General features: G+C 39.6%; 1 pseudogene; it reads right to left on the bottom strand.

The window, feature by feature from the left end:
* Window positions 1-10,989, bottom strand: part of LOC120543950 — a 78,517-nt pseudogene that overhangs the window by 61,195 nt on the left and 6,333 nt on the right.

Below are 10,989 nucleotides of genomic sequence, written 5' to 3'. Positions count from 1 at the left end.
GTAGTCGCTGTGAACCTGAGGACACGGAGAGGAGCGCAGCTTTCAGCTCACACACACACTTAATATGCATATGTGATCATTTCATCATTGGCTCTAATACAGCCTGGTATACACTGGCTTTAATACAGCCTGGTATACACTGGCTTTAATACAGTCTGGTATACACTGGCTTTAATACAGTCTGGGATACACTGGCTTTAATACAGTCTGGGATACACTGGCTTTAATACAGTCTGGGATACACTGGCTTTAATACAGTCTGGGATACACTGGCTTTAATACAGCCTGGTATACACTGGCTTTAATACAGCCTGGTATACACTGGCTTTAATACAAGGGATGGGACACATTCATGCAGAGAAAACATTTAAACTAGAACACAAAAGACAAAAACAACAAACAGAAATGATGGGAAATAAGACATAAATACCCAGTGAATATTATTATAATAATATAAAATAAATACCCAATGATTATTATTAGAATAATATAAAATCAGTTTTGAATGTTAGAAGGTAACCTTTGATCCTGACAGGGTGCAGATGTTCCCTTATTGTCTGTATTAGTATATATCATCATATTATATTGTATATATTGTATATTGAATTAGCTGATCTTTGCTTGATGTTGTTGTGGATTTGATTATAAGGGGAGGGGGGGGGCAGCATTGGTTTAATAGTTTAACATGTTTGATATTCACTTTTTACATTACTGTCACCTAAGAGTTTTATTACAATTCATTTTACTTTTATGTATGTGTTTGTGTGTCTCTGTGTCTGTGTGTGTGTGCATGTCTCTTTATGTGTGTGTTTCTTTGTGTGTGTCTGTGTTTGTGTGTGTGTGTCTCTGTATGTGTGTGTGTGTGTGTGTGTGTGTGTGTGTGTGTGTGTGTGTTTGTGTGTGTGTGTGTGTGTGTGTGTGTGTGTGTGTGTGTGTGTGTGTGTGTGTGTGTGTGTGTGTGTGTGTGTGTGTGTGTGTGAGTGTGTGTGTGTGTGTGTTTGTGAGCATGTGTGTGTCTGTGTGTGTGTGTGTGTTCCAGATGTTTAATTTTAAATCTAAAGATGATGTGACGTTGTATATTATATATGAAGGAATATGAATTGTCTTTAATGCATTTAAAATAGTTGTATCTTGCAGTGTTGTCAGTGTTATAAACGTGTTATTATATCTTGGTCTATATATAATCTATCGTCTGTGTAATAAACATTATTCATAAACTATAAAACTTGTTCTGATTGTGATTTCTGATTAATTATTATAAGCAACATATCTCTGGGTCTGTAAAATGTTTATGTTACAGTTTTTTACGATCGCTATGACACTTTTTTCAATACTTTTAACAACTTTCCTAAACTCTTAACACAGTTAGCACAACATCCGTCTGTGCAGGCTATACAATTAACACATTTTTGTTGTTGCTTTGACACAAAATGCATATGGTTAACACAAATTTAAAATGATTGAACTTCTTTTACACACAAGCTCCACCAAAACCAAAACAATGGATCTTTACTGCCAAATTTACAAATGCTTTCACTCTGTATGTCAGAACAGATAACATCATGTTCTTAACCTAACTTATAGGCTAAAGTCAAAGTGAACAGCTGTTCATATTGTAAATTGAAACTCAAATATATCCCCTGGATTTTATACATACATTTATTGAGAAACAGCTGATTGAAGTTATGCAAATAGATCAATCACAGCTGATCCCCTTCTAGGAAACACACTCAGGTGTTGAGGTTCTTTCAATCGCATGATCATATGGTAGTACAGTAAAAAAAGGATCTATTTGAAGAATATACTGTAGATGAACACAGAAAATAAGAAAAATGCCTTCACAAGGGAGAGGAAGAGGAGTACCAGGACAATTCTGTCTCTGTCTCCTTTTTTTCATAAACTGTACATTCTATAAAGCTACTCTGAGATGGGTCATTCATTTTTTGTATTGAATCTCTGCAGCAAAAGAAACAAATTGGTGGCCAGGTTGGATCAGTGGTTAGAGCAGGCGCACATACACTTAGAGGCTTGTACCTTGACACACAGTTCCAGGGTTTAAATCCAACTTGTGATGATTTCCTGCATGTCTTCCCCCCCTTTCTCTCTCTCCTCTTTCTCAACTAGCTGTCCTGTCAAATAAAGGTGGAAAAGCCCCAAAATAAATCTTTAAAATTGTTTTACTAAACCCAACAAAACAAAAATGTAGAGAGGCTTCAACAGTAACTGCAGTGCAAAACACAATCTATGATCAATACAATCACTTTTGTCTGTTCTATAAGGGCAGACCAGACTGACACATATAAAATAATGCAATTTCTGTAATTCCATGGATGTTAGTGTTTTGTATGATATGATAACTATTTGATTTTGAGACATGATTGCATTGTTTTGGTAAACATAGTGTATTGTGTTAGTGAATTATTGTATTTTGAAAATCAGTGTTGGAGTTTAGTTTACAATGTGTGATTTTGAGCATGAAATTAACTGTTTTGCCAATCGTGTGTTGTAGGTGTGTTGGTGCGTTAAGAGTTTATGAGAGTTGTTAAAAGTATTGAAAAAATTGTCATAGCGATCGTGAAAAATGAAAAATTTCTAGACAACATTTAAACACATTAATCTGATCAAAGGGCTGATTAATAAATGTGTCTTTATCCCAGATATAAAACAGAAATGGAGGGAGCACATCTGATATGTGAAGGCAGCAGCTTCCACCGTCGTGGAGCAGCAGCTGAAAGGCTCTGTCCCATATTTGGCAGTTTGCAGATGATCTGTATCTGTTTTATTATAAAGTTAATGAAATAAAAGGTGTTGTACTTTGTCTCAGCTACAGCTCTGAGTCTCTCCCTCTGCTCCCGTTTACCTCACCACTGAGTCTACCTTCATGTCCCGCCCATAACACTATCTGGTTGGTAGATGTTAGACGAGGATCAGCCAATCAGCACTCACCACTGAGTCTCACTTCATGTCCCGCCCACAACACTATCTGGTTGGTAGATGTTAGACCAGTATCAGCCAATCAACACTCACCACTGAGTCTCACTTCATGTCCCGCCCACAACACTATCTGGTTGGTAGATGTTAGACCAGTATCAGCCAATCAACACTCACCACTGAGTCTCACTTCATGTCCCGCCCACAACACTATCTGGTTGGTAGATGTTAGACCAGTATCAGCCAATCAACACTCACCACTGAGTCTCACTTCATGTCCCGCCCACAACACTATCTGGTTGGTAGATGTCAGACTTTACACTTTTTGCTGATTGCTCAAACACTGAAATCAAACGTATTACACAATTATCAAAACCTAACACTCAAGGAGCAAAACATTGTCCCAGATGTGCATATAATACTATATATTACATACACATATTACTATATACTTACTATAAGCATACTATAAGCATAGTATACTTACTATAAGGACAATTTTATCCATTTTCACTATCTTATTCATCACTAAATTCACTTCTGACAACGTTTTAGGCGAGAAATTAACTGTTTAGATTACAAATATAAGCAGTCCTACTAAAACAGTTGCTAAATTGACAATTTGCTTAAAAATTTCGGAGTTGAGAAGCTCCATGAAGTAACGCGACAACCAGACGCTGGCTCGTCGCTCGGACAGTCTCGCTTGGACATCCCGCTGTAAACCGGAGGCCTCTCAGACCGGTCTCACACACGGCCACACACACATACACACACACACACACACAGCCACACACACACGGCCACACACACACACACACACAGGGCCACAGCGCAGCAGCAGAGGAGAGAGTGGGTCCCAGAGGCAGCAGTAAAATTAGCCCACTTTGTAGCCACAAACCTCACCCAGGAACCAATCAGCTGTTTGTCCTGGTGGACCCTCTGCCCTGTTTCTGATGTACTCGTACATCCCGCAAAAACACAATAGTTTACCATTTTAGCTAGCTAGGTCTCCAATATAACTGCTAGCCTACTAGCCGTTAGCCTAGCTAACGGTAACTCTAGTCTTGGAGTCCCTCTTATGACGTCACACCCCGCCTAGTGGAAGGAAGGGGGAGTGCTTAAAACCACTGTAAAAAATACCAACTTTTCATATTATATTCAGCATTTTGTTATTAAAAGCCATACAAAAAAATGGTGGGCGGCTCTAATCTTTATGTTTAATAAGCACATTGCTTAACTTCATGAAAAATTTAACCTGCAATTTACACTTTAAAGACATTATTCATGTAATACTTTTCAATCGTATTCATACTTAATAAACCCATTCTCACTTTTTCAACTAAAAATAAATGAAACATGCCACACCTTTCAAACAATTTAGGTATTATTCAACTTTTCTGAGACATTCATACTATTAAACCCATTCCCACTTTTTCAACTATTCTTACTACTTTCCCTTATTCTTACACAATTCAAGTAAGCAATCAGCAGCGTAGCATCAGCCTTTCAACATACAGCATTCACACCGCAATTTCTTCAGAAATTGCATTCTCTAGTTTGTGTCAATGCTGAAGGCATCAGGAGAAGGCACATCTATATTCTACTACACTAAAATTTATTTATTCTTATTCTTCCGCCATTCTTCTTTTTTTTTTGTGTGTGTGTGTTTGTGTGTCTTTGTGTGCGTGTGGTTGTCTGTGTGTGTCTGTCTGTGTGTGTGTGTCTATGTGTGTGTGAGTCTCTGTGTGTGCGTGTGTGTGTATGTGTCTGTCTGTGTGTTTGAGTGTGTGTCTGTGTGTGTGTCTATGTGTGTGTGTGTGTGTGTATGTGTCTGTCTGTGTGTTTGAGTGTGTGTCTGTGTGTGTGTCTGTGTGTGTGTGTGTGTGTGTGTGTCTTGTCTGTGTGTGTGTGTGTGTGTGTGTGTGTGTTTATGTGTGTGTGTCTCTGTTTGTGTGTTTGTCTATGTTTGTGTGTTTGTCTAACTGTGTGTGTGTGTCTGTGTGTTTGTGTGTGTGTGTGTGTTTCTGTGTGTGTGTGTGTGTGTGTGTGTGTGTGTGTGTGTGTGTGTGTGTGTGTGTGTGTGTGTGTGTGTGTGTGTGTGTGTGTGTGTCTTTGTGTGTCTGTGTGTGTGTGTTTGTGTCTGTGTGTGTGTGTCTGTTTGTTTGTGTGTGTGTGTGTGTTTGTCTATCTGTGTGTGTGTGTGTCTATGTTTGTGTGTGTGTTTGTGTTTGTCTATCTGTGTGTGTGTGTGTCTGTGTGTGTGTTTGTGTGTCTGTGTGTCTGTGTTTCATGTGTGTGTGCGTGTGTGTTTGTGTGTGTTTGAGTGTGTGTGTGTGTGTGTCTGTGTGTGTGTGTGTGTGTGTGTGTGTGTGTGTATGTTTGTGTGAGTGCGTGTGTGTGTGTCTGTGTGTGTGTCTGTGTGTGTCTCTGTGTGTTTGTGTATGAGTGTGTGTGTGTGTGTGTGTGTGTGTCATCTAGAGTCCTGTAGAGGACATTGATTACTGGATAGAGAGCTGATGCTACAAAGTTTCCTCTGATGATGAGATAAAGAATTCATGTTTGAGAACAGGAAAAGAGCAGCTGCTTATGAGGGTTGTCATGGCAATCTGACGGCCTTGAAGGAGCTGATGTGATAACGTTTCACAGGAACTGAAACTAACCATGCACGCAATAACGCCTGCTGTCGAGCTAACGTTAGCCGTATTTCCCATCTCTAGGATGTGGCTGACCTGGTGAATAAGTGCTGCATTGTGATTGGCTGATTGTTTGGAGAACTAAGGCAAGTCACTTCTGCTTAGAAGTTTGTGTCTCAGGTAGAGAATTATTATTTAATAACTGATTTAAAAAAGTCTTTCATGCAAATGTAAACTGAATGAAAGCGTGAAAAATAACTTGTGTTTTTGGAGATTGGGGGTGTAACAGACACACACATAGAGACACACACACAGACAGAGAGACACACATGTATGCATACACATATAAACACATGTATACACATATACACACATGCACACACATATAACCACATGCATACACATATACACACATGTATACGTGACACACACACAGACACACACACACACAGACACAAACACAGACACACACATGCATACACATATACACACATATACAGACATTTATACACACACACACACACACACACACACAAAAAGACACACACAGAGAGTCCAACCCGCTGAGGTACAGAACCGGAGACACCTGAGACACCGCCATGACCTGCTCTGACCAGAGGGGATAAAAAAGTAGAAAATGTGACACAAAAAAATAAAAACTGTAATTAAAAAATGATATAAAACGGTTAAAAAAGCAACGACAAATTCTTAATAGGCACCAAAAGCGCAAAACAAAATACACCCAAAAGTAATGATTAAATGATTTTTTTTTTTAAGTGTGAAAAGCAACAAATAAAGTCCAAAGACGTTGAAAAAAGCCCCAAAAACTAAATATATTTTACACAAACGTATAATAAGTGTAAAAATGAAGAAAAAACTTTAAACAGCCTAACAAAAGGATCAACACTGTATAACAAGTTAAGTAGGCTATATTATGGTATGCACAAAAATTTAATTTTTATTTATATGGTGAATGGGGAAATTACAATTTAGCATTTTTTTTCTGCTTCCCCCCCCCCCCCCCCCCCCCCCCCCCCCCCCCCCCCCCCCCCCCCCCCCCCCCCCTCTCCCTTTTCACGTCTCAAATCAACCACGGCCTTGCAGCTTTAGATCCGGCCCATATATCAATAGATTTTGGCCCGTCTAATTGTGCGCCAAACCAAAAACACAGGAAAGTGTTTTTTAAACTGCAATTACGTGACATTCAAAGCAGAATTTAGCAGATTTGCCGACTCGGAGACTCAGAAATTCCTCCAGAAGCAGAGAGAGAGTTTCATATTCAGGCTGAGAAACAGATTGTATCCTTGTTTTGCTTGATTTGCTAAAATCTATGATGCCCAAGGAACACTTCTGATGACTTTTGTAGGACTTTATGTCAACAAAAATGTTGGAAAAGGCAACAAATTTAGGAAATGAGCTACCAAAATGAAAAAAAAAGTGACATGCAGTAACAAAATCACGTCAATAAACTCTCCATGTGTGGCCCTCGGTGTGATTCTCTTTGTCCAGTGTGGCTCCTACTGAAAATTAGTTTGACACCCCTGTTTTACATTCACTAATGGAGAGATGTCAGAGTGGGGGGGGGGGGGCTGCGACTGCTGAACAGGCGCCCTGCGTGGTTCGGGGGGGTTCAAGAGCACCTGGCAGTGCCCAGGTGCGGTACGGTGGCTTGAACCAGTGACCCTCCTGTTCCCAAACCAACTCCCTACAGATTGAGCTACTAAAGTATATACACCCTAAAAAGTAAATATTTTTTGCTGATTCATGTTAAATTTGTGTTTGTTTTCCCCCGAGATGTGATTAGTGATCCAGCACACACAGACACACACACACACACACACATAGCCACACACACACAGAGAAACAAACAAACACACATTCTCACATACACACACACACACACAGACATACACACACACACACACACGGACATACACACACACACACACAGACACATGCGCACACACGCACACAGACGCACACACAGACACACACACATACACACACACACACATACACACACAGACACACACAGACACACACACACACAGGCACACCCCACCCTCTCTCTCCTCTCTGAATAATGTGTGTATGAAGACCTGTCAGTCTCTGTGGTTTTAGAGTCATGTAAAGGACATTGATTACTGGATAGAGAGCTGATGCTGCAAACTTTCCTCTGATGCTGAGATAAAGAAGTCATGTTTGATATCAGATAAAGATCAGCTGCTGATGAGGGTTGTCATGGTGATCTGATGAGGGTTGGTGTAGAGCGTATATGAGCTGAGTGGTGTCAGTGTTTGTCGACCTCGGAGCAGAATGGCTGCAGTCACAGAGCTCTCCTTCCTGCTTTTTGCTCTCAGCAACTACATCCATGCTTAAGAACGGATCGTCATCCTACAGGAAAGGTCCTCTTACACCTTCTACCTCCCCGAGAACACCAACTCCTGCCTGATCTCCAGATCTGTTGGTGAGGAGCAGCTTGTCCTGTGGAACACCTCTGACCTCTGGTCCAACAGCTCCTCAGTACCTCAACACCTGAAACAATGACTTGACAGCGTTGTGGATACTTCTTCTTACACCATCCTCAACCTGACCCATTCAGACTCTGGCCGGTACCGAGAGGAGTGTTGGACTGAAGGCAACGTGACACATGACAACAACTTCACTATTACTGTTTGTCCTGCTTCAAGAGATTGGAGAGTTCTCAAAGCGGAACCTATTAAGGTGAGACTTGGAGAAACAGTGGACGTGCCATGTAAGGGAGCAGCTGATAATCTGGATGTCCAGTGGCTCAAACGGGACTCTAGATATGAGCAAGAAACATGGAGCAGAGTTTTTGGGGAAAATACGACATCAGTGATGGACAATGTTAGAGAAAGATACCAAGTGGTGACAAAAAAATCAGCTCTTCGTGTTTCCAACGTCACAGCAAAAGACTTTACATGGTACAACTGTCTGGTGATGAACAAACAGCAGTGTGTTAGCAGTTACTCTGTATCGTTGAGTCTACATATTGAGAGATTGAGGTTTATCAAGTCACACCAAACAGAGGGAAGAATCTTTAGTGTAGAGTCTGATCAGAGCATGAACAGAGTGAGTGTGTATGATGAAGGTATCTTGGTTATCTCTAATATCTCAGTGGGAGATGCAGGGGAGTACTGGTGTGTAGTTACTGACCTATACGATCAGTGTCTGTCAACAAAGAGAATTGTGTTAGTGTACATGGAGCCCTTTGGGATTTACTCCACCTTCTTCAAAGTGCGATGCTCAGTGCTCAGTGTCCTGCTGCTGATGCTCTGTGCTGCTGTAGTCGCTGTGAACCTGAGGACACGGATAGGAGCGCAGCTTTCAGCTCACAGACACACTTAATATGCATAGATGATCATTTCATCATTGGCTTTAATACAGCCTGGTATACACTGGCTTTAATACAGCCTGGTATACACTGGCTTTAATACAGCCTGGTATACACTGGCTTTAATACAAGGGCTGGGACACATTCATGCCGAGAAAACATTTAAACTAGAACACAAAAGACAGAGAGAGAGATTACAGAAACAACAAACAGAAACGATGGGAAATAAGACATAAATGCCCAATGATTATTATTATAATAATATAAAATAAGTGTTTTAAATGTTAGAAGGTAACCTTTGATCCTGACAGGATGCAGATGTTCCCTTATCCTCTGTATTAGTATTTATATATCTATATATATCATCATCATATTGTATTGTATATATAGTATATTGAGTTAGTTGATCTTTGCTTGATGTTGTTGTGGATGCGATTATAAGGGGGGAGTATTGGTTTAATAGTTGAACATGTTGGATATTCACTTTTTACATTACTGTCACCTAAGAGTTTTATTACAAATCATTTTACTTTTATATGTGTGTGTGTGTGTGTGTGTGTGTGTGTGTGTGTGTGTGTGTGTGTGTGTGTGTGTGTGTGTGTGTGTGTGTGTTCCAGATGTTTTATTTTAAATATAAAGATGATGTGATGTTGTATATTATATATGAAGGAATATGAATTGTCTTTAATGCATTTATAATAGTTGCATCTTGCAGTGTTGTCAGTGTAATAAACTTGTTATTACATCTTGGTCTATATCTATAATCTTAGTCTGTTTAATAAAAATTATGAATGAACAATCAAACTGTTCTGATTGTGATTTCTGATTAATTATTATAAGCCACATATCTCTCGGTCTGTAAAATGTTTCTTATGTTGACTTTCAGTAAGTAAAGTTGATTTCTAGAGCACATTTAAACACACATTAATCTGACCAAAGGGCTGAATAATAAATGTGTCTTTATCCCAGATATAAAAACAGAAATGGAGGGAGCACATGTGATATGTGAAGGCAGCAGCTTCCACCGTCGTGGAGCAGCAGCTGGAAAGGCTCTGTCCCATATTTGGCAGTTTGCAGATGATCTGTATCTGTGTTTTATTATAAAGTTAATGAAATAAAAGGTTTTGTACTTTGTCTCAGCTACAGCTCTGAGTCTCTCCCCCTGCTCCCGTTTACCTCACCACTGAGTCTCCCTTCATGTCCCGCCCACAACACTATCTGGTTGGTAGATGTCAGACTTTACACTTTTTGCAGATTGCTCAAACACTGAAATCAAACGTATTACACAATTATCAAAACCTAACACTCAAGGAGCAAAACATTGGCCCAGATGTGCATATGATACTATATATTACATACATTATATTACATACACATATTACTATATACATACTATAAGCACAATGTCAGCCTCACACTTTTTACATAACAACACACACAGTGATTTCTAAAACACTAAACCTACTCTCATACATCAGACACAGAAGTATATCATGATGTCACATCCTTCTAAAGCACTGACTGTTATTCTACGTATTTATTCTTTTTCTTCCACCACTTATTTTGCACATTAACTCCTTCCACATTTGTCAACATAGAAACTACATTCAAACATCAAAACGTTCAGCTCGATTCAGAATCGTATGCATTTATTTATAATATTTATACCACACATAATTTCCGAAATATTCAACGTTTAGCGGGCATTTTTGCCCCATTAAAGCGGATGGACTGAATGTTCAAAGTTGACACTTTTTCATAGATTTTCATCCATTTTTAACTGCTAGCTACTCATTCATACATTCAACGAGAAACTCCATTCAAACTTTAAAACGTTCCCCATCTTTCATACATTCAGGGTTGCTATTCAACTTTCAAATCCCAGGAGTACTTTTAAAAAATATTCAGTTCTCTTTGAGGCTTAGAAAAAATGCCTTTCTGACATTTTTACATTGGTGTGTATGGGATGGAATGCTCAGACTCAGAGGGCAGGGCCCAACTGAAAGAGTGGAAAGAGGCAGAAGCTAAATTCTCTTTACCTTGCAATACCATCCACAGTTTTAACTCTTC

Source organism: Perca fluviatilis, chromosome 2, assembly GCF_010015445.1.
Source record: "Perca fluviatilis chromosome 2, GENO_Pfluv_1.0, whole genome shotgun sequence".
Taxonomy (NCBI): domain Eukaryota; kingdom Metazoa; phylum Chordata; class Actinopteri; order Perciformes; family Percidae; genus Perca; species Perca fluviatilis.
Note: the sequence above shows the minus strand (reverse complement) of the source record. Positions and strands in the feature narration are given on the sequence as shown.